Source organism: Ambystoma mexicanum, chromosome 5q (genome assembly GCF_040938575.1).
Source record: "Ambystoma mexicanum isolate Mex_15411 chromosome 5q, UKY_AmexF1_1, whole genome shotgun sequence".
Lineage (NCBI taxonomy): Eukaryota > Metazoa > Chordata > Amphibia > Caudata > Ambystomatidae > Ambystoma > Ambystoma mexicanum.
Window position 1 is genome coordinate 537890011 of NC_090933.1, and position 24888 is coordinate 537914898.

A 24888-nucleotide genomic window follows, 5' to 3' on the forward strand; every position below is an offset into this window, starting at 1 on the left:
GGTTCACTGTCCAAAACTTCAACCAGTGCCATCTTTGAGAACTCCCTTAAAAACTTTTTTTAAGACAGTCAAAACGAAAGCAGAACGGCCCGGTGGAGATCTCAGATGCAGACTTACTGGAGGCACTCCTTGAGCCGCTTGTGGCTACCCCACCCCCTCAATCTGCAAAAGACCGACAAGCCCCATTTGAGAGCAACCAAAGAGTCCAAGATGGCACTTTGACTGTGCCTCAGCTCTTCAGCCATCTTCTTACATTCCCCAGCTCACGGAGACGGGGCTTTTGGATCCGACACGGATACAAAACAAGAAGTCAGAACCAGCAAAGCAGACGGTGGCTACTGACTTCTCTAAAGGAGACACTCCTTTACCCACACCATCTTTCATTTCAAGGACTCCTCCCGCAACGTCAGGAGCAAAAATCCACCTTGTATCCTCAAAAGATTGTGCCTCTCTGGGCAAGGAGCCAACATCTGACCCTGGACCCTTCACGCTTACCAACCTCAAGCCCGGTGAGTCGGGAGGCCTCTCACGTGCACACGGACGGTCTTATTTCTCCTGACTCTCCAGTACGGCCCTCTTCAATAAATCTAGACCCGGCTCTTAATGAGCCCTTGGACTTAGCTTCCCCACCAGGTCTTCCGCGGCACAAACTCCCTCAAATTCAAAGGCCTGCCTCGCTACCTTCGACTCCCTGCACTTACAACCCCAGAAGGATGAGTGACTTTTCATACACCACTTTTAAAGATAGACCAACAAAGAAGCCGGATATTTTTGCAATCATGTCATCAGTTATCATAGCCTTGGCACCATTATGCAAGCTTTATGAAGCCATCAATGACACTCTCAAGGACCACACTTCAATCTTCGCAATGATGAACTCCAAGCTCATCTACCTGGACGGCTATATAAATGCCTTGGAATGTCGACAAAACAATCCTTGTACTTTGCCTCACACAAACCAGCCCAAAGCTGTTGGCGAAAATTCCCTGAAAGCAAATCATTTAGGTCCTCGGACATCCATAGATCTAAGTACCCAAACAGAGCCCTGGACTCCGAAACCAAATCTGTCCACCCCGAGTGGTGCGCAGCCTAAAGACTCGGCGACTCGCCCCTCTGGTTCAGAATGGCTCTTGGGAAACAAAACAAAGCAAACGCTACCTCCACCACTGGACAACAAGGTGACATGCTTGGATGACCCTCCTCTCTTGCCTTTAAAAAAGCTGGAAAGACAGCTTATGTCGAAAAAAACAATGGCTGTTAGGCTGCCCTCAAATGGCAGTGTAAGCGCACCACCTTCAAGTATAACTCAAGGCAACGCTCTATAAGTCTGTTTAAAAGTCGCCAACATGCTTAAACCTGTTGCACAGGGCCAAAAGAAGTCCCTGGCGAACCCATCAGTGATCAGCCAAGAGGACTTTCAGGCAAGTGGCGCTGAGGGCGTGAATTCAAATGAAGCTATGAACCTCCGTGAAGAAGCTATTTGCAAACAACTTTCTAATCACACAGTGGAAGACTTCCTTGCTCATCAGGAATTGATGGAACTAAGCCAACATCTTGAAATCCCAAACGTTAGTCTAACAAGGGTCGAGGCACAAACTCTAAATCTTGTTGCTCTGAAGCTTCAAAACGTTAAAGTCGAACCGCACAGTTTTCTATCCTTGAGTGATTGATTTAAAAACTTGCCGGATTCTTTTACGACAGCTTCCAGGCTGCACCATCGAGAAAGTAATCAAAGATCACCGGGCCCTAAAACAACAACTAATTTGACATCCTCAAAGTACACCATGAGGGTCCACATGACTAGAACTAGGAGGGCCTTGTCTATGGTCATCTAAGCCCGCATAAATCGCAAGGGCAAACCCATCACCATAGCCCAGAGAATGTGAGTCTTCTACAAAACAAAACAAAAAGGCAAACCGCATTACAACGAGCACTCTGAAAGGAAGGTGGGCCTCACATTCTCCCTGCGACAACGATCTGGAAATCTAAAATACATGGTGTTGAACAGACATACGATATTAAACCTGTTGCACAGCCTCTCATCGCTCAGAACCATTAAGTCTGACGACTTCAAGACAGTAGAACCTTCCCATGAAGGTAAAAAAGCCTCATGGCTTCTCTACACAACATCAAATGGGGTGGACAATTTACTAAGTAAGGCTTCTGACATGCTGTACAAACAATGTTTTGAGCTGACATACTTAAAAAAGAATGATAACGCGTTGCCAGCACAGGATCAACATGCGGGTTTACCGCAAGACAGAAGAGCACGACACCAGTCAGGGGATGAGTCTTGCGCTTCGTTTCAAGAAAGCGCAGTGGTCTGCCAACAAAGTGTCTTACAACCAACAGACATGCCTTCTACTCTGGAGAGTCTTAGTGCAAGTTCGCCACCTAGCCTTAGATTGGACAAAGTTTGCTTCTCACCAACAAAGGGCAACTCTTCTTGCCGGCTATATTGTCCTCAAAAAAGCATCAAATAATGAGTGGTGCCAGTCTGTGAAGCAACAGCTCCAGGGAAAGCTGCTGCTCATAGACTAGATTTACAGCAGCAATCGTGGTTGTGGCTCCCGAAAGCACTAATAACAAGATTGCACAAATAGCCATCAACTCATGTCCACAACACTCCTCCCACTTCCACGCTTTCTTTAGCCTGCTGGAATACCAGGGGATTTCTCCATTTAACGTTCCCCAGTGAGATCAACTTGGGAGCGTACGATATTCTGTGTCTTCAAGAGCTGTGGCTTAAAGAAAAACCTACTTTGGACGGCTTTGAAATAGCTTTATCACCAGCAATGTCAGGAGAAAAAGGTCGCCCAACTTCGAGTTTGATGATCACAGTCCGCCAGGGAAGTGGCTTAAAGCTTGAAAAAGTTATTTTGGAAACACTGTTTGTCTTAGCAGTTCTTCTCTCATGGTCCTGTATAGACACTGCCACGGGAACTTACTTCACCCCGTCGCTTTTGATCACAAACATTTATTGGAATCCAAAAGGAATTCGTACAGAAGTTCTATTTGACTTGGTGACATCTATAATGGACTTTTCATACTCTGACTGCTGATTTACTGATCTGTGGGGACCTTAACATTAACTGTTCTCCGAGTATTCTTGAGCCAAAGGACTCTACTCCCGCTCAGGCTAATCCACGAGGGAAGCAGTGGTTAAAGCTAATGTCAGCAAGAAACGTATTCAACACGGCTACTTTCTTGGCTGAAAATCCAACTTGGAGGAGAGGTTTGTCAAACTCTACTATCGACTATATTTTTGCGTCACAACCATTTCGAAACAAGTGTCGTACAAACAGCTCAAAGCAACCACAACTTTCTGTACATAAAATGGTCATCCACAAATCTTACGGTTGTCCCAGAATAATATCAAAGTCATATCAAAATCCTACAAGAACTTGAAAGATTTCACCAAAGTAGATTATAGACCGCTCTTGGAACCATTTAGAAACACCAAACTAACTTCCGAGAACATTGGCAAAGAGGAGACCTTTCATACTCACACCTTTGATGCTCTTCTTGTGTCTAAACGTAACATGGTCCGCAAAGCTAAAAGGACAGCCCTACGACACAACACCGAAGCAAATAGAGTTTGAGCGAGAGTCGGTGAAGAGCTACAAGTCTTGGCTACGAACTTATCGTCAGGCCCTCTACCAACAGGACTCGGAGGTCATGCTAAAACAAGCCAACAACAGAAACTCCAGAGACATTTGGAAGTTGATACGACCCCTCGGAAAAGCCACTGACACAATTCTAACTAACGGTATTTCGGAATCAAGTTGGACAAAATTTTACTCAACCCTGTTCAAATATCCAGAGCCCAACTCAACACCCTTACCAGTGCAGGCAAACGCCCCCTGGGTTGAGTTACATGATATTGACGATATAACACTAACCCTAAAAAACGTGAAAAATTCAAGGGCTCCGAGGCCGGACGGCTTAACCAACGAGAATTTAAAATCTTCTCCAGCGGAATGGGCTGAACTGTTGAGTCTAATCTTTGAAAGAAGTAGAACTGTAAAAAAAAATCTGCCATCAATGACAATGTCGTTGATCGTGCCCATCTACAAAAAAGGCTGTAAAGACGACCCCAAGAACTTCCACACTGTCGCATTACTGGACGTTATAGGCAAAGTTTACTTTTGAAAACACTTTCAATCTTGGGCAAAAAACACCCCCTGTGATGACCCTCTACAATCTGGGTTTAAGAAGGGGACAGGCACAAGCATTAACATCATGCTTCTCAGCATTCTGAAAGAGAAGGTCTAGGAAGGTAGCCAAAAAATCTATTTAGCCTTCATAGACCTCACTCAGGCCTTTGATCTTGTTAACAGATCAAAACTCCGGCAGAAATTAGCAGGCTGCAAGTGCCCGTTGGTGATCTTGGGCCCTTTGCAAGCACTACACACAAACACCAGTGCTCATGTCCTGATGAGCATCACAGGTCTGCTCTCTTCCACGATTCCAACAGCCAGAGGGGTCAAACAGGGCTGTCCTCTCGCCCCAGACCTTTCCTTGGCATACTTCGGTGATTACAAGGAAGCAAATGTCACGATCAGATCCTTTCCACAAGCACTTGGTCAAGTAAAAGTGCCCCAGATTTTAAATGCAGACAATCTAATCCAATTGGATCAAACTCTGATTGGTCTGCAGCGACAGCTTGACTCACTTTCCAAATACACTGCAGCCAACAACCTTGAAATAAACCAACTCAAAACAAAGATTCTGATATTTGAGAAAAAGTGTCAGAAACGAGAAAAATTGACCTGGTTCTTAGAAGGAGTCATAGTGGAACAGGTGTCAGACTTCATATATCTTGGGGTTTTGATGGACTCCTCCAAAAAAGAAATCGTCATGCAATTACACCTGCACGCAAAGTTGCACAATCTCATCTCCCAAGGCAAAATTTTGGACAAAAAATACGGCTGCTTTTCTCTGCTCCCGTTAATAAAGTTCTACTGAGCCAAAGGGATTCCTGCAATCACATACGGTGCAGATGCTATGCCGTTCCTCCTGAAATCACTTGGGATCACTCTGGAAACCTTGTTTTGGTGCTGAATTCTCAATTTACCAAAAAATCACACCAATGGTTTTGATTAGACGTGAACTGTCTTGAACGTCTCTTGCGGCAATTGAGGCTCGAAACAGCACAATGTTATACAGAAAAATTATCGATCCATCTAGCCCATCGATCTTTACAATGGCAAAAGCGGAGATGACATCTGGCCATTGCAAAATGCTGTACCTTTGGAAAATGTATGTAAAGCAAACTTGGCGGAATGTGGCAGCTCAATTGAAGAACTGCTTAAGAATCCAACAAAAACAAAAAAACGTCTAGATGAAACCGATTGGATTACAACTTTAGAAAAAACTGCGAACTACAAACTGAAATTGCATCTGCCACCAATGGTTAGAAAGCTAAACGAACTGTAACCATTCTTAAAGCATCCAAACAGAAAACTGCGATCAACCCTTCTTCAGGCTCGGCTCAATCTATTGCCATCAAACGAGATATTAAATATAAGAGGAATTTCAGCGAATAGCAGTGGTCGCTTTTGTGAATCACAGTCAACTTCTGAAACGATTCGGCACCTCTTAATATCCTGCACTGGAACAAGGCACTGCAGAACACCTTACTTGTCTCAACACTTGGCCAACGGTCACATAGCAGAAGAATAACTTTGGTGGGCCCAATTAATATGTGGAGTCAGACCATCGTGGGCAATAGCCAGGGAGAAAATCCTGGACCAGATCTTTACTGAAAAACAACAAACCCCTCTCCAGAGGCTGGCCCCCAGCACGACCTAAGAGATCACAGATCTACTTGCTTGTTTTTAAAAACAAGCCTTTGCTTCAAATCTTTTGACTTCTTCAACTGTTTTTTTTTTCTTTCAAATTCTACTGTCAGACACTTGTAAAAATCACCTTACTGATTATAATCTCGTAAATAAAAAAAATTAAAAAAAAGTGGCTGTACAGGACAGGAGGAGGGCTGTCTAAAAATCTTCAAGGACAGCATTTGCTTTAAAAACACTCGGGTGAATCCTATCACTACTGCCTAATACTACCTCGTTGGAAAGGCCTAAAGCATTGCTGTGGGATTAACTTGACCTGGGAAGACAACAATTGAGAAACACAAAAGAAGCAGGGATTTTTGCAATGAGAGCAGGAACAGAAGGATGCATGCTGGTGGCTATCTTTGACTGAAGTCCCTGACCAGATCTCTGTGTTCTCCAAGAGAGGGTCCTTAAATGCTGGTGTATTTTCAGGGCGTTCCAAAAACCGAGATTTCCAATGTAAGTAGATTAATCCAAACCAAGTGTGTGGGGTGTCTGCCTGCCTTAATATGTTCCCTTAATAGTAGGTGGGGGGCAACTGTGTAGAGCCATAGCATATTTTACTGAATGATAATGTAATTAACTCCCATAGAAATTGACACGGGGGGGGGGGCTATGGGGAGTTCAAAACATCTGCCCTGTTTTCTAGTAGGAAAGTAAGTCATTTAAAGTAATTGTGTATTTCTATTTTTCTTGTCAACCCCAGTCTTCTCTCAAGAAAAGGGACATCCTTGTCCAAAAACGGAATTCCTCTCACCACTCCCCAGACCTGGCACTCAAGCCTGGGTTTTTGGTGCTGGGTAGAGAAGTGCTGGGTTAAATGAAACCAAGCTTAATTTCTATTTGAAAAATGCACACTCTCTCCTGAGAGTGAGTAAGTGACCCTGATAGTAGAACGATTTTGGATGGCTTTCGGGTGAAGAAGGAAGAAGGGTTCTATCAATCAAAAGTAATCTCAAAAGTATCTGTGATTTCAAAACTGCTAGCATGTTATGGGTGCAGTGAAGCTAAATATGCAAACGGCTGCATGTGTAATTTGCTTTTGAACACAGAATAATTGACAGTTGTATTAAATCTAAACATTATCAAGTAATATTCATTCTCTAGTAATGTGCCATGGTATTCTTTAATTTTGACATCAAAGGGGTTCCTCAGAAAAGAGTTTTGACCTGTTTATTTGGCCTGTATACCCTGTACCTGAGACAAAATGGAAAAAGTGTGTTTTGTATTGAAGCTTTGTGTTGTGCCACAGTGAAGGTGGTGTATGTAACCATTGAGTAAAAATATTAAAATTATATTTTCTTCTGTATCCCGGACTGGTTCATGGCTCATTTCAGCACAGGGGGAGGGATCTATGTGGATCTATATGAGTCCTAGACAGGGCTAGCTGAACAAAAATAATCGATGTGTTGTGTGTCCTCTTAATTGGAGTAGGGGAATGAACTCCCCATGTTAAGAGTGGTCTCCCAATATATCATTGCACTACCAATGGGTGTTATGGAGAAATTCATATGGATAAGCATCAGAACAAGTGAAGATTGTAATTCTTGTGAAAGATGGTGACAAATTAAACAAATTATTTCTGCATTCATTCTAAATTGTATTTCTTTTTTCCTTTTGGGTATTTACTGGGGGCAAGCCCAGCTCCCGGACGCAACGGAGAGCTGTATATCAGTAGGGCTGCATTATGGTTACAGCAGGGAGCCATCCATGCTACCATCCATCCATACAGCATGGAACCATCCATGCAACGTAGATTTTTATTACCAGAATACCATCTTTGTAGCAAGGAAGATTTATTATTTGCTTTTAGTGGAGAAAATGTGCCATTGCTGAAAGGTTGTGTCTGGGATGATCAGATGGGCAGTTAAAGAGGGTGGTCATCAGGAGGGATACTAGACTGGGTTGATTCGGGTGGCTGGTTGGGGTGTAAATTATGGGGTATCAAGATAGTGCTCCTCAAATTGGAGGGCCTTGATTGTTCACAGGGAGGGAATAAGTCTGATTTTGAAAAGTATAAGGATCAGAAGTCTGGGTGAGAAGACCAAGAAGGCATGTTTCCTGTTTTAATTTAAATTTTATTTTTCTGCTTCTCTGGTCTTACCAGGCCCTGTCTTCTTGTGAGGTGCTTTCCGCCAGATATGGCATGTTTCTCTACCTGATAGGAGGCAACATGAATGCCAGAACAATTTGATGGCTGCGGGTGTTACATGGTCAAATTTGCAGAGATCTTTGGACGTGGGAGGCAGCAGCTTTGAGGACATGGCAACAACACATGTACTCTGACTGCTTCATTGAGAATCTTATGGTTAAAAGTAAAGTACCGTATGGATGCCAAGCACGACGTTTCCACGGTATTACAACAGATAATAGCACACGACATAAACTGGAAAGAGAGCAGACCGGGACAGCCACGATTCAGAGACTGGCAGCTGTGCCTGTGCTGCTCAAGGTTGAGGTTTAGATTTCAAATTGGCTTTGACGTCGAGTATGAGATGGCTGAACTAAAGGTCATATGAGGTGAGAAAGTAAATGAGGGAGATATGACGAGCAAATCAAAGGCAACACTGTGCAAGGCACACCACATTGAAGGCAGGAACCAAAGGAGTTACTACATAGCCCATTTGGGCGTGACGCACCGAGGCATGCACATAGCACTACATTTCAAAATAAAAATGCACACGTATATGCTACGTTTATGGAAATGGAATGCAACAGTACAACAGATGACCCTGAATTCGTTGGTACGGATGCATAACATTATGCAACGAGCAGTGCAGCAGTACACAATTAGAAAGGAACAACTTGTGTCCACTGTGTTCTAAAATGTCCCCTGAATCATTGAAAAAGTCACATTGGGTGCAAGCATGATGGCCACATAGGTTGCACGGTGTCCCAAGGCGATTTGGTACCAATTCAGGTTGTTGGCACAAGTCCATAGTCAGTAATAAGGAGCACTGCACGTTCGCTAGTGGAAATATAGAATTAAAGATGGGTAGCTATCAACTACTGAGATACTGTGCCCCCAGGAGCTACAAGTGGCATGTGATTGTCTCTGGTGTCACTCGGAAAGCTAGGTTCTAAGATATCCCCATAGTTGTAAGCTAAGCATTTTTAATTTTATTTTTTGTATAGCTCACTGTGTGCCCGTTTTAAACCCTCTGCACTATCCCAATGGTCCAGCATTGCAGGGGGCATGGAGGCATGAGTGAACTATATAAAGCATTAAAAAAAAAAAAATAGGTTGCATTTCACTTCGCCTGACAGCCACCCAAAAAGGAAAAAAAAGGAAAATGCATAGGGCCTCATCACGAGTTTGGAGGTATTGAAGAGGTAAATCCTCTGAAATACCACCAAACTGATTGACAATTACCACCACTTGGCCATGTGGATTAACCACAGTATTACAAGTGGTGGTAGGTGGTCCAAATCCTCATTTTCTAGAGTCCTTAGGACTCCATTGGGGATTGTTGGTGGAATTACCACTGGTGGGATTACAAGTGGTAATTCCGCTGATTTTGCGGCGTAGAGTGGGGAGATTTACCTCCAGAGTTTTGCTGGAGGTAAATCCTCCACTCAACACCAACACTCATAATTTGGCGTAGTGGTAAAATTGGAGGTAACTCAGTTACCTCCAATTTTACCACTTGCCGCCATACTCGTAGGACAATGCCATATCCCCCACTTGTGATGTCACAAGAGTTCCATATAAAGTTCACAAGCCTCTGTCATGACATTACAGCTGGAGTATACAGCAATCTGAACCACAATAGTTGGCAATCTATGCTGCTACGCAACTGGTGTGCTGAGTGGGAGCGCTTTTATATCCTGATCAACACTATCTGGATGCTTGGATTTGTGTTCACTGCCCCAGACAATTATTTTGCGCAAGTGGACCCCAGGGTTATTTCCTCCACTCAGGAGACTGGCTATTACCACCCGCTAGGAGAGTGAACACTACACACCATCCCTGTTCCCAGACCAGCTCACAATTGATATCTGTGTACCACAAGGCAACAAGTAATAGAGAATGGTATAGGAGAGGGCTACATCCTTGATAACATCTCCCTTAGAGGCAATCCATGTTTCCGGGAACCAGGATGCCAAACATGATGTAACTAGATGGAGAGTAAGAGGTTCAACCCTACATGCAGTAATGTCTGCAACCATAACAATTTATTATTACCGGGAGATCGTTATTGACCTCCTCTCAACCAATCAGAATGTTCTGAGCACAGTCAATAACTACTGGTATTTACATCATTCTGAACATGCTGACTTCAAAAGCAGACAAAACCACAATGCAATTTCTAGCGAGTACTTCATTCAACAAGACGCTTCCTGTGTGGGAGGACCTTGTTTGTGGCAACTCGCTGTTTAATACATTATAGAGAAAGCTAACACATGGGAATATGCTTTCACTTTTTTTTATAGACAAACCGTATAGTTTTATATGATGCCTAATGCATGCTCATGCTAAACCCACTACAATTTAACAAAGCTTGTGAATAAAATACTTTACTTTTGAAGACAACCTTATTATTTAAACATTCAAAAATAAAACCACATTTAATTTACTAACTCAGCTTGCCTATTTACTTTGCTCACTATTAAAGTTTAGTTTGTGCATCACCACCAAAACTCCAAAACATATATTGCTACTACCACTATATGCTAACTAACAGCTTTGCAGATCAAGAGAGGGGTCATTATCACATGATAGTGGTTCACTACCAAGTTGTGGTCCGAGGCAACATAAAGGAGCCCCAAACTCAGGAATGCTTTCAGGACCTGCATGGACTCTGACTCGTATTACTTTACATTTAGATGTTACCCCAGCCCCAGGCTCAGACACATGTTAGTGACACCTCTACGTCCATCTTACACTATAACCTTATCTAGCTGCTTACCCAACCTGTCACCGACTGAACCACCACAGCTCAAGGATAGCACCCGAATGGAGCACCTGAAGCAAAGGTTGCCAGTCACCGTAAGACGATTATACACATCCTTATATGACCATAGTACCAAAGGCAGGGTGGTGGATCCCCCATACCCCGTAGGTGGTGTCCCTTGGCAAGACACCAGAGTGATCAGGTTCAACAGAACATCCTTATAAGTATATTACACACATTATTAGAATCAATACAGACCCCACTAGCCAGTCGGCCGCAGTCTACTGGAGTTTATGGGGCTGCATGTTTAAAATACATGTGTGTTGACTGTTAGACACCTCATCAAACCACACATCCTTTGTGCATGCCTCTTTTTGTTTGTCTTTGAATTCACCATACCTTCTCTTGGTAGGGGACCCCCCATGCTCCCAGCCCCCACATGCTATTGTTGCCATGAGGAGCTCAATCCAAACCACATATGCCTTCTTTATTCCTGCTGCAGTGCACACAGCCACACCCAGGGCAGGTCCTCTGTTGGCCCCTTGCTGCATGTACGTTTTGAGGAAGAAGCACATTTCCTGGGTTCTATGCAGGAGTGTGAAACTGAAGGATGGCCACGCCCGTCAGAGTGCCAGCACTCACTGGGCCTTACCAGCCCTGCAAGCCCTCAAAGCAGAGACGTTTTTATGGGAGGGCAAAAGGGGCACTTGCCCAGGGCCCCCACCTTGGAGGGGGCCCCACAAGCCTAGCTGATCTGAAGAAGTAAGATTCCATTGTTCTGCAGTCTTAAAGTGCACATCAGGATATTTTATGCGGTGCTGCTGAGGCTCTAAACCCATTGCCTTTCTGTTTTGGCAAGTGCATTCTGCCTTGATCAATTCATCATGTATTGCTTTCTGTGTTCACTGTAATATACATAGTTTGCGTGTTCCTTATGACACAACTCTGTAGCATTCTTTCCTTCCTGTGGGAATTATGTTGATCATGTGCAATAGGTAATGGTGAAATGCATATTGATAAATTGAGTGCCACAATGGTTCAGAAGTTAGCTCAGTGTGTGAAGCACCCATTGCAGAGATATGTGTTCATATGCAAAATTAGAATATCACATTCCAGCAAGACTGGCTGAGCCTTTCCTATGTCTGAAGTTTATAAACCTGCCTGCATATGTACTTGGTTTTGCAGAACAACATCTGCTATTATCAGCAATGTACCTGTACCAGGTAGGGGTTGCTATATAAACTAATATATCATCCGTATGGTGAAGGTCTAGAAATTGGTTTGTTCAGATGGGGAATTGTAAAACCTAGGCAATCGCCTCCAATGATGGCATAAACTGTTAGTCCAAGAGGTGAATAAATATCCAAATTCAGGACTATGGAACAACAGCGTTAAAGTTTGTATCCAGGATTTGCCATCAGTCGATACAGTAATCCTGATCAAATTATCTAATATATCTTACATTACTGTGCTGTCTTCTGTGAGGTTTGCCTTCTTGCATGCTGCTGGTATCGTTTATCCCATTACTTGATCTTTCTTCTTATGTAGGCCATTTGGGTGGAAGGGTTGGTAGACGGAAGAGAGCGGACCATATGTTGCAGGCCTCCAGAGAGCATGTTTTAAGGTTTTAAGGTCTGCTTGTTTGACACAAAAAACGGTTTGCTCTTGGTAAAAGTCAAAGGTTTTTATGCACATTTATAAATGAAAATGTCACAAGCCATTGTTGTCGAAGTATTTAAAGCTTCAAAATACAAAAGACAACCAAGATTACATTTGTTAAATTACATCTATTGGTATGCTGGTTCTTATATACTTCTCTTGATGATGGAGAGAATGAAGCTAGAATCATTCCCATTTTGCATAACACCCTTCTATAATATTTTGTTTAAAATTGTCATGTTTGGTAATGTGATTCGTCTAATTTCTAAGTGTGTTTTTTTAATAAAATGAGATTGTTTTAGTTCATGGTAAGAACTGGAAAACAAAGTGTTCAAATGCAGAAATTGCAGAGTTGGCACAAATGCCAGCTTCACCCCTTCACCCCTTAACCAACGTGTGATCCTGGGCATCTCATTTAATCTTGTATTTCATAACCTTTCAATATTGCCAGTCCCTAACCTTTCAAAATTGTCAGCTTTTCTGAGTGATTTCCTTCTCATGGTATGATCTTCATAAAAGCCTTATTCATGGTTTCACTGCGTTAGTCGTGCGCATATTTATATTGCACACCACAGGCATTTGTTCCTTTGATATCTAAAGGCAATACTATGTGAAAACCATATCCCACTTCTAATCTCAGTCTGTTTGGATAAAGACACCTTCGTGGTAGTTTCTAATCTGCCTCCACTATCCATGCTGCGGTATGTGTAGCATTCTCCTTCCTTCCAATTGGTGGTCTCTATACATGCATGAGCACTTTTGCATTCTGTGAGGAAGCTAATGGGAGTTCTCTGTCTATTATGGGTTACATGTATCTTTTACATGCGGTCCTGTTTTAATACTACACCTACCATCCTATATGTTATTGATAAAAAGTATCCTGTATGTACTAGAACATTAACCCCTTTGTTGACTGCTAATGTTGGTCTTCAAATGCTACATGTTTATCATTCTGAGTGGACAAAAATGAAGAGGGCAAGGGGACTTAAAGTGAGTAAATGTGCTTATTACGCTGCAAGACAGCATATCAACCTATAGGTTGTGAGCGCAGCGGGTGGGGGGCGCGACCAGTATTCTTTATCCCTTAATTCAATTGGTTTGGTGGAGGGGGGGCCCGAAAGATGTCCGTGCACAAGGCCCCAAAAGTGCTTAAGATGGCCCTGCCTCAAAGTACAACGTGACCTGCTTCAGGCGCCAGCAAACAGTGTCTCCTGTTTCCGGATCCGCATTCTGCCACACTTGAGGCAGCACAGCCCAATCCTCTGGAGCACTGTCACCAGGGGAACGGGTGTCTTCCCCATCATGCTGCTTGCACTCTCCCAGGGATGAGAAGAGCCGGCCCCTCACAGTGATGGTCTCCCCCTCTTCTTGCCACATGGGTAAAGTTCAGAGGAGGGCTCCTGAAAAACCAGGCCTACTGGTTAAGGGCCCATGGTGGGGGTCCTCGTAGCCCCAGAGGGGGTGGCAGGGGTAGCAGACCCCACTGGCTATCGTCTCTTTTTAAGAAAATCAGTTTGTTTCTCCAGCCGTCCCGCAGGGTAATCAATTTTTGATGTCAACATTGCCCCTGTCTGGGTTACCATCGGAAATCCTTGTTATAAACAATACAAGTACAATCCTAGAACAGGAATAACCTAAAGTAATATTGTATTTAAATGAAATGGGAACTTATGATAAAACAAAGAGACTTCTGAGTTCTTCCTCTGTAAATGGTAATTAGTAACCCCCAGTAACACCCAGTAACTGGGGGTTACCCCAGTAATCCCCAGTACTGAGTTACCCAGTAACCCCCAGAAATGATGAGCTCAATTGAGCTATTAGTTACTCAAGCATGGGCATTGAACACCTTGTTCTATTCCTTCTCTGAGTAGCTAGTATTTCTTCAGTATGCAGCCAAAACGGAGATCAGAACCCAACGTTCTTCCAAAGTGATCCAATAAGTGTCTTGATAACAACAAATTCTTAACCTTCAATTCTTCACTTTGGTGAAAAAAGACATCTATGGTCATATTGAGACCTTGTTAAATAGTGACCAAACACACGTCTCCTGGCTTTATTTGCTAAGATATTTTAAACAAAAATATTAACCTTGCGGGATACACCATCTCCTCATCCCCTCAATAATTTGGAAGAAATAATGAGGAATTCAAGAACTACCTTTTCCTATACTATGGCATTTATATTACATGATTACTGTGGATTAATGGTACAGCAAATTATCAACAAGAAATTGATAAAGTAAAGAATTGTGTACACACACATGGGAATTAGAAACAAGGAAGAAGCCAAAGAATTGAAAAGAAATGTTTTCCAGTATTTATTACTGTTGCTTTATATAGTTGCTTTTTATATTTTGTTCTCTTTTTACGTTTTTCTTTGAATTTTATTTTTATTGTATTCTTGTTTGTCTCAATTTCTGGCACACATTTTTTTCTGATAGTTTATGGTGGTATTATATACACATTTTGGTGGTGTTATTTATGATTAAATAAATAGTCCATAGGCGCCCCTCTGCGAGAACGAACATGGCCCATTGACCTATTATTTGGGAAGGTGCCAAATTCGAGAGTCCGCAGCCACACTTTAGCTCACTCTACCTTTCACAGGTGGGAAATAACCATTTGCATATCAGTCTTTGTCCCGCCCACACGAGCAGTCCAGCACCGAAATCATATAGCAATTCCCTTCTGAACAAGAGTACCAACAGCAACCCCATACACGTGTTTTAGCCTTGTCGGGCCTCATCAGTGAGGTGGAGCTGTGCCTCTCTGAGCACAGTGAGCAAGGGGCCCACGTCTGAATGACCTGAGGAAACTTTGATTACTAAACCTAAGTCCCTTAAACAATCAAACAATAGTCCCTAGGCGCCCATCTGCAAGAATAAACACGGCCCATTGACCTGTTCTTTGGGAAGGTACCCACTTGAGAGTCTGCAGCCACACTTTAGCTCACTGTACCTTTCACAGATGGGAAACATTCATTTGCATATCACTCTTTGTCCGACCCACATGGGCAGTCACGCACCGAAATGCTATGGCAATTACCTTCTGAACAAGAGTACCAACAGCAACCCCATACACGTGTTTCAGCCTTGTTGGGCCTCATCAGTGAAGTGGAGCTGTGTCTCTCTGAGTACAGTGAGCAAGGGGTCCACGTCTGGATGACAATAGGAAACTTAGGGTGACTAAACCTAAGTCCCTTAAACAATCAAAAAATTGTCCATAGGTGCCCCGCTGCGAGAACAAACACGACCCATTGACCTGTTCTTTGGAAAGGTACCCACTCGAGAGTCCGCAGCCACACTTAGTCTGCAGCCATACTTTAGCTCACTGTACCTTTCACAGATGCGAAATAACCATTTGCATATCACTCTGTGTCCCGCCCACATGGGCAGTCCAGCACCAAATGCTATGGCAATTCCCACCGGCAGACTTTCCTTGGTCGTCGACGGCCTTGACTTTCTCCGGCGAGACAAAGCGGTCGACAGTGATGGCAAGGGAGTTCTTCATTCAATGTTCTTAGGCAAAGGTGGAGCGTTGCAGCACCGGTCGCTGAGCAGCAGAGCATCAAGCTGTACCCGCTTCTGGGCAACATGACTCGACTGGCTTCCAGTGGTTGATGGAATACTCCGATCCCCAGTCGATGATAATGGACTTGGATGGCCTCAATGTCCTAGTGCCTTATTTCAAGATTCTCAGAGGACCTCGTCTCCGGTCGACAACCTTTCGGGACTGGCTTCCAGGGTGCCTCGATGAAGCTCAGATTCTGCATGATGTTCCCTCGTAGCTTGGCGAGAGGCCTCCTAGACAAGTATGCTCTAGGATCAGTCCTCGATAGACTCGCCAGATTTTAGATTTGGTAAAAAGAAAGTAGCAGCAATTCTTCTTCTTGCAGCTGGGCTTCAAGGATAAGCAGCTTCAAAATTCAAATGCAGCTTCTGAACAAATAGGTAAGTGAGAGATCCCCAGATGTACACATCTGTCCCTCATTCAATCTGCTGAGCCAAGCTCAGTCAACCAATCACACAGAAGGGCATTCATGCAGGCAGGCAGCCAATCAGGCTCATATACATTCAGACTATTCACTTCCGCTCAGACACGCATAACAAGGAATGTGGATTGGGGCAACCACCTAGCCTTTCAGCACACCACACTGCATTCATGTCAGTTTTGTCTCATTCATTGTGTCAAACACACAGAAACCAGACACCCATTATATATAATGCATATTGGTCACACACTCCATTCACACAGCTCCCACCCAAAGGGTGTACCCACAACATACAGTCACTGGGAAAGCTACAGACAGTCTGGCCTGGACTTCCCCACAATACCATATATGGTTCTTCCACCCAACAGCCAGTCAGGGAAAGGGACAGAGTCAGGGTTTCCCAGGACTTTGGTAAAACAATGTAACAGGCAATATAAACCAAGAGGCTACAGGGGTCCTCGTGCCTTCCATCAGGAATCCACTGATTCCTATGACATGGTCTGGGTATCCCAAAATGGAGGATACTCAGAACACCTGTCAAATTCAGCATGGAGTTGCCACCAGCCTAAACCCTGCTCTGTGGGCAACACACAGGTGTCCAAGGGGTACAGGTTTGTACCCCCACCCATGGGTGCCATAAGGGGAACTCAAGGGCCTCTGTTCACTGCATCCAAAAAGAGGAAGAGCTGCACTGCCAGGAGTCCCAACTGGACTCCTATGCAGAAAACAACACAGAACACACATGATAAGGGATTACAGGACAAGGACATGGAGGCCCTGTTCCTCCAATGCATTTCCAGCATCACAATTCTGCTAGTATAAAAATATGTTTTAATGCTGGTAGTGCCTAATCACACCCATGCTGGCAACACTGGCAACACTAGTACAAGCCACACTCTACCCATGTAAGAACATATTCATGTTTGCACGGGTCATAATGTCTGTAGTGATACACTAAATCAACCTGCCCAGGACTCTCAATATGCATCCATTGTGTTGTCCTTGCAAATAATGCAAGTACAAATGCAATGACACTGTATGAACACATATCCATGTTGGTTGTACCAAACTAGACAGTTGCCACGTAAGAACACGTATCATGTTGAATTTGTTCATAGTGGCAGTAAAAAAGGCTCTGCCCACTAAGAAAATGTGCCCATGCTGGCTGCACCAATGCAGGCCAGTATGCCCCATAAGAACACACATGTCAGCTTTTCCCATAATGCTAATAAAAATGCATGTCTATCTAGGCTACACCAATGTAGGGACTCCCCATGAAAGAACGCCTATCATGTTGGATTTCCCCATAATGGTACTAAAAATGCCATACTACTGTAAGAAAGCATGTCCATTCTGTCCTTTATAGGCCCGTATCACTGTGTATAAACACTTATCATTTTGGCTTTGCCCATCATTTTAGTAAAAGGCTACTTTACAAAAACATGTCCATAGTGGCTGCCCCAACATAGGACAGAGGCCCCACACATGAACATGTATCATGTTGGATTTGCCCATAATGTCAGTCAAAATTGTATGTCACTATTAAGAAACATGGTTTTGCTGGCTGCACCAATATGTGCCAGCATGTTGCCCCTCACTGCCTGGAACACTCATCAGGTATCCAGACATCACCTACATTCATTCACTTGCACATTCACGTCACTCACGCACACATTTACCAACATTCATTCATTTTTATGTGTACTTATTTTGATTTATAAAACGCCTTACACCAAAGTGCTGGACAAAACAATAAGTGATATAATAACAAATGTGTACAATTAGGGTGGAAAGTCAGATCAGAGAGCTACAGATTGTCTTTGAGGTGGGTTTTGAACAAAGTTTGGCAGGTGATAGAGTGAATTGAAAAGGGCAAAGTATTCTAACATTTTGGGGCAAGCAAAGAAAAATATCAAAAGGGGGAGGGTGAGCATGGACAATGGGAAACTGGTAGAAGGAATTGAGATTGAGGGAGAGGTGGAGAGTAAAAAGAGATAAAAAAAGAGGGGCAAGGTGTTTCAAATTTTTAGATTCATGAGGGGATAGATAGAAAATAAGATGAATAGAAGAGTTATATGTTGAGTGGAGGGGGACATGTTTGTAAGCAGGGAGGCCAAAGAGAATAGAGGAGCCATAGAATAAACAGAAACAAAAATGAAGAAAGAAAATGTTCAGTAGCATGAGTTGTGAGAAATGAATGAGCCTTTTGTATATTTTACAGCTGATGCCGACATGATCAAGAAATTGAAGAAATTTGGAAGGTAAAGGAAAGAGAAGAGCTGAAAATAACACCCAGATTTTGGGTTATATGAGAGGGAATAATAGAGGAAGAGGGAGGAATGATAATAGGTGAAGGCGGAACAGGGACATTAGAAGCTGGTAAAAGATCACCTCTGTTTTTGAGGATTTGAGGTGAAGAAAGTAAAAAACCACCTTAGTCTGGATGGTGAGAAGATATGCAGAAAGGTTACATTGAATTTCAGAAGAAAACGAGGAAAAGATAACAAAGGAAAAGATAAGAAAGATCAGGGAGTCATAAGCATTACACTGGTGGGAGATTACCAAGGAAAAGATAATTGAAGCAAGGGTGCTAGTGTATATAAGACACAGATGAGAACTGAGACCGGAACCCTTGGGAATGCCATAGGTGAGAGGATGAGTCGGTCAGGATTGGTTGAGCCAAGAGACAGTGAAGGTATGGGATGATAGATATGAGGAGAACCAGTCCAGGATCATGCCACGAAAGCCAAGATTGTGAAGAGAGGAAAGCAGGATAGAGTTATCCGCAGTGTCAAAAGCCACAGAGAGATCAAGAAGAACAAGAAGAGAGGAGTGCTTAGAATAGTGCGCAGAGAGAAGGGAGTTAGAGACAGCAAGAAGAGCTGTTTCAGTAGAGTGAGAGGGTCGGAAGCCGGATTGGTGAGGGGGAAGAAGATAATTAGAAAGCACATGAGGGCAAGTAATTGATACACTCCAGATGTTTATATTAAAAACAGAGAAGTTAAATAGGGCGAAAATTGGCAGGAGAGGAAGGGTATAGGAAAGGTTTTTTTTGAGAATGGGGAAGATCAAAGCATGTTTGACTAGAGCTGGAAACACAGCATGTGAAAAAAAAGAGTTGAATAAAGCAGTGAGGAAGAGGATAAGAAGGGGATAAACTGATGGGTAAGTAGTGAAGCTAAAGGGTCAGTGGGTGAAGAAGTAGGATTGGCCATAGAGAGAACGGCAGAGACATCAGGATCACAGAGAGGACTGTGGGATACATTGACCCACTCAGCAGAATTCCCATCCATAAACAAGCTGCACTTCAGCAGTTAACAGTAAAACAGCTGTGCTGGCTCCTTTGAGCACCACTGCGTTGCATCAAAACTGCATTTTGCAGCTACAAAATGATGGCTGCACTGTTTTGCCAAGCACCATTGGCCAAGTTGGAACAGTGGGCACACCGAGAAAGGCTGCCAGGGTGTGTTCTTGTGTGTACTAAAGAAGCGAAGTGAAAAGCAGCGCTGCTCTGCTGCTTGCTAAAAATGTTTCCCATTGAAAAAGGGAAATATTTTACATTTAAAATGATGCCGCTCTGATGCTCTTTTCATCTGTTCTACATTACACTGCTTTTATCAGTGAGAGCCTGCCATGCCCATCCATATTCAGATGGTGCTCCAGTAGAAGAGAGCATTATCCCTGAATATCAGGCTGTGTCAGACCAGATCTGGGAAATCCACAGAAGCTTTACTTTCAGCCGCACGGAAAAATGCTTGGCTTTTGGGCTACAAAATGTCAAAAAGCCATGCTTCAAAAGAAACCCTAGCTCTAAGGGCATATGTCAATTTCAGTGGACCTGTCTACTGAACAGATTGCTGTATGAGAGAAACTGACTAGGGCTGCAAAACAATGTTGGGAAGTCAGATGAAAGAGAAAACCTTTTGAAACGGACAGCCAAGCAGACTCCACCACGTGTTAAAATGTGTTTTTGTAAAAAAGGAAAAATACCTGTTTTAAAAGCGTAATGTTGAATAAGGCCCAGTCCTTGCCTAGCAAAGTAAAGGGGGGTTTGCTGGGAAACATATATGGGATGTTTTATTTCAACAGGCTTGCTTCTGATTAAGAACAAAATAAAATAAAATAAAGAAATACATGGTTTGACTGTACTGGAAAATCAGTCCAAACATTGTTTCTACTATGGCTAAAGGGGCACGTGGGGGCTGGCAACAGGAATGCCCCACCCCCAAGAGAAGCCACATTTCTTTTCACCTCATCAAACACAACCCCCTAAACTGAGTCCTTGTGGAAGAGGCAACCACCATGGGCTGACGTATCCGGTTCTTGGGGGTAGGTCTAGCTTAGTTCTACCCAACAATACACCCGGTGATGTCACCCACATTTATATAAGGGGTGGAAGCTCACTGGGCAAGAGAGACTTTCTCCTGAGCGCCTGCATATTCAAATTCCAGATCCACCATTGCAAGATTCCAGATCCACCACTGCAGGATTCCAGACTCTACTGCCAGGCCAAAGCATAGCTGACCCTATCCCAGCAAGGCCATTGATCCAGAAACCCCACTAAAATCCCAATAACAAAGAGGAAAAGCTGTGGTACCCTTTTGTGGAGCATCCTGTGACCAGACCGGCTTTTTGCCCTCTACCTGCATACCCGCGGTACCCTTGCCATCCAGTGACCAGACTTGTGCAGCTGTTTACTGTAAGGGGCGTCCGCCATGCTGTTACCAGAGGCCCTTGAGCCCAGAACACGGTTGGCTGTCCCAAATCCCAAACTCAAGTACAGATTGTGAGCATTTCCCCATCCCATAGCCACTCATAGTCTACCCCATTTTGATACTTTGTCTTTGTCCTGTTTTCTAAGTAATCCTATCCATGCCTTGCTAACTTGTCCGAAACTGTCAGAACTCTCTGTGTACCCTGTCCTTGATTTTCTAGTGTTAGCACAATTCTTCCATTCATTTCTGTCTTGCATAAATCCTTAGAAATATTTTTAATAATTTAATTAATTTCTGCATAAAGAGACACACCGCATGAAGGGAGTTAATCCGGCCGCTTAACCTGTTTTCCTGGGCAGCGCTATCTTCTTGATAATCTAGTTTAAGTCAAACTTGCCCTTTCTTTCAAAACCAATGTTCTCTTTGTAACTGTTTTATTTCACCAAAATCGAATTTCTTTCACCTTGAAAATCTCATCCTATTATTCAGCTTTAGTCACTCTTTCACTTCTTTATTGTACCTGTGATGTGCATCTATTTCCCAGCCTAAAAACTGAATTTCAATTCTGTTTATTTTACCCATTTAAAAAAAAAACGTTTTGACATTTAAAGCTGAAAAAAAGTGTAAATACAACTTTACCACTTGTGATTTGACTGCACTGTGTTCTCACTTTCAAGTTGCTCTTGAGCTGTATGCTTTTTGTGATACATTGCTTTATAGTTGCTAGTGATATTACATCCCTGAGACTGTGATAACACATATGTACCTCATTATTTAACCACACCTATAATTAAATATTTTTCAAAATCTGAGTTTCATTTTGTGCAGTTGCAAAGGGTTTATTTTGTGAGGGAAGGCCAGATTTTAATTCTGTTTGATGTCTCATATACCTGACTCCCTGTGGCAATTTCCTATCCACTCAGAATTCGATTAATTGGGGTTTGAAAGAACACTGCAGGGGGAAACCTTAACTTGGGTGCTGGCTCCCCAAATAGAAAAAGTGTTCCTATTCATTTGTGCTTTGGATATTCTTGTAGAAGGTTACCCAAGTGTATCTCAGTGGTTTTCATTGTAATTATCACCCCATTGATGATTTCTGCCCAATATAAAATTGTGTGATTTTCTTTGAATTTTAAATAAATAAATATTGTGTTACCACCCACCTGCGTGGTTCATGGTCCATTGTGACCAGGGGTATGTGTAAAAGGGGGTGAGAGACGGGCTGGGTATCAGCTCAATTCGAATTCGTAGAAAATAAAGATAAAGCATTTCTATTAAGCCCTACATCCTAGGCTAAGACCAAGTGTCCCGGTCCGGTGTGTGACGCCCGATTGGAAACCTTCACAGGACAAAAAGAAGACAGCATAGATGGAGATGGAGGAGGAGAGTTATGAGTGCAAGGGGAGGAAGAACCAATAATTGAGCACAGAAGAGAGAGTTTAAAAGAGAAAACATTGACAATGTTGGAGGCTTTAAGGTTGGAAAGAGCAGCCCATTGTATCTCCTAGCGAGGAAGCAGAGCTAGCAGCGCTGCCATGGCCGTACTAAGAAGACCACCCACAAATCCACCAGAGGCAAGGCACCTCGCAAGCAGAAGAGCACCAAGGCTGCCCTTAAGAGAGCTGCCGCCAATGGAGGCATCAAGAAACCTCACTGCTACCATCCTGGCACTGTGGCTCTGAGGGAGATTTGCCGCTACCAGAAATCCACTGAGCTGCTAATCCGAAAACAGCCCTTGCAGCGCCTAGTCTGAGAAATCTCCCAGGACTTCAAGATCGATCTGCGCTTCCAGAGCTCGGCTGTCATGGCCCCTCAGGAGGCCAGCGAGGCCGGACACCAAACTTTGCGCCATCCACACTAACAGGGTCACCATCATGCCTAAGGATATCCAGCTGTCCCGCCGGAGGCGAGATGGCTTGAGGCAGAGCAGCACCAAAGGTGGCTCTAAATGGCCTAGACGGATGTTTCAATAAATACAGTGGCAGTACATCAAACGGTTCAATATCAAAGAGAAAGCGATACAAAAAGTCAGCAGTACACTATTTGCTCTCTATTATTAATCCAATCCAGTTCATACATTTTACGCTTAACTTTTGATCAGAATAATACCAACTCCCTATCATGGGATTCCACTGTCCTCGCAATATCTTTACAAGATCAAGACCAGTCTTCCAGGACTTTACAACTATGCAACTTCATCTGTTCAGTAAACTTGTGAAACAGCGTTGCAGAGAGTGGCACTACCATTTTGGACTATAGTTTCATCAATGTCCAGTTCCTGTGGGCTCTAAGGGATATCAATCCTAACTCATGACAAATGACACCTATTGGCACACAGTTAGGCAAAGCAATGCTCTTTGCCGAAGGATAGCTCAAATTGTATCCCAGTCTATCTGATTCAGACAAGATTCCGCCCCATACATCAATTTCGAGAGAATATTCTGTAAGTAGAACCACAGAAGAGGAGCAATGGACAACTGCCCAAACCTACGGTCGAAGATCCCCAATTGGACTGCTGCCCTTTGCATTAGAACACACATTATTGAAAACTTCCAATTTAGACGGAATAGATTGAAAAGTCACGCCTAGATATTTAAATTGTTTACATTTCTAACTACATGATTTGTTTAGATAAAAACAAATTTAGGTAACTTAGCACCTCTGGCCTGCACCGATTCCATTATTCATATTTTTGTTTTCCACAGATTGACAGTAAGGTCCAAAGATAAAAGAAAGTTATTGGCAGCAGCTAATGTATGTTGAAGACCAACTGGTGTTTGATCGCAGATGACCAAATCCTTGGCATACAGCATATATTGGAGGCACACGTGGCCCAAATTTGGAGGATTAGTACTTGCATTTGTAAAAGAGGCTGCAATGCCATGGATGTAAACATTGAATAAAAATGGAGCTTGGACACAACACTGTCGCAAGCCACACTGCGTTCAAATCCATCTAACAGAGTGCCTGTTCTGGTCTAAATGCATTTTGATCATTGTACGTGAGTGGAGAGCAATCAAGATGTTTAACAGAGAAGAGGGGCACCCCTTATAGGCCATTTTGTCCCAGAGCTTTGCCCTGTCTACACAATCAAATTCCTGCAACAGCTCCAAAACCGCAAGGAAAAGTGATCTACCAATCTGCTTGACTTCCGCAGCAAGAAGTCCTAAGGCAAAACAGTTTGGAGCAGTGACTTTTGAACCTGACCTGAAAACAAACAAACCCACCTGCTTTTATGGCCCATTCTTGAAGTTCTATTAGAACAAAGCCAGAAAATACCTTCTTGGCGTATCCAGCAGCGATATTGGCCTATAGTTCTTTGGGTCTATTTGGTTACCCTTTTTGAAGACAACAATAATCATGGATTGCCCCTGTGATTCTGGCAGAGACTGTGTTACTAAATTATTCTTAAACAACCCCAGAAGAACTTCTGCCCATAATTCTGTGTTAGCTTAAAAGTGGTGTTTGACAGACGATTTGGGCCCATAGTGCGAGATGATTTACATATTTTTATGAGCTCCAGGATTGTCTCATAATCGAGATCAATTCGCCAAATGTTGATGTTGAGCGAAGTAGTTGAGTTATGGGGCTCTTTGCCTCCATAAAACTTTATAAAGTGCTCACCCCAGAGCTTCTCCTGTATAGGCTGGGACTGTAACAAAACCTGGACCCCAAGAGCTTTCAAAAGAGCCCAGAAGGAACTTGCATCCTTATTCCACAATGATCTAATCATGGCATAACATTACTGCTTTGTAACTTTTAACCAATTTTGATATGCTTATTTTT

The 24888-nt window shown here is 43.2% G+C and overlaps 1 pseudogene; it reads left to right on the top strand.

The window, feature by feature from the left end:
• Positions 1-1346: 1346 nt before the first annotated feature.
• Positions 1347-23075, top strand: LOC138498288 (histone H3-like; annotated as a pseudogene).
• The last annotated feature ends 1813 nt before the right edge of the window (positions 23076-24888 follow it).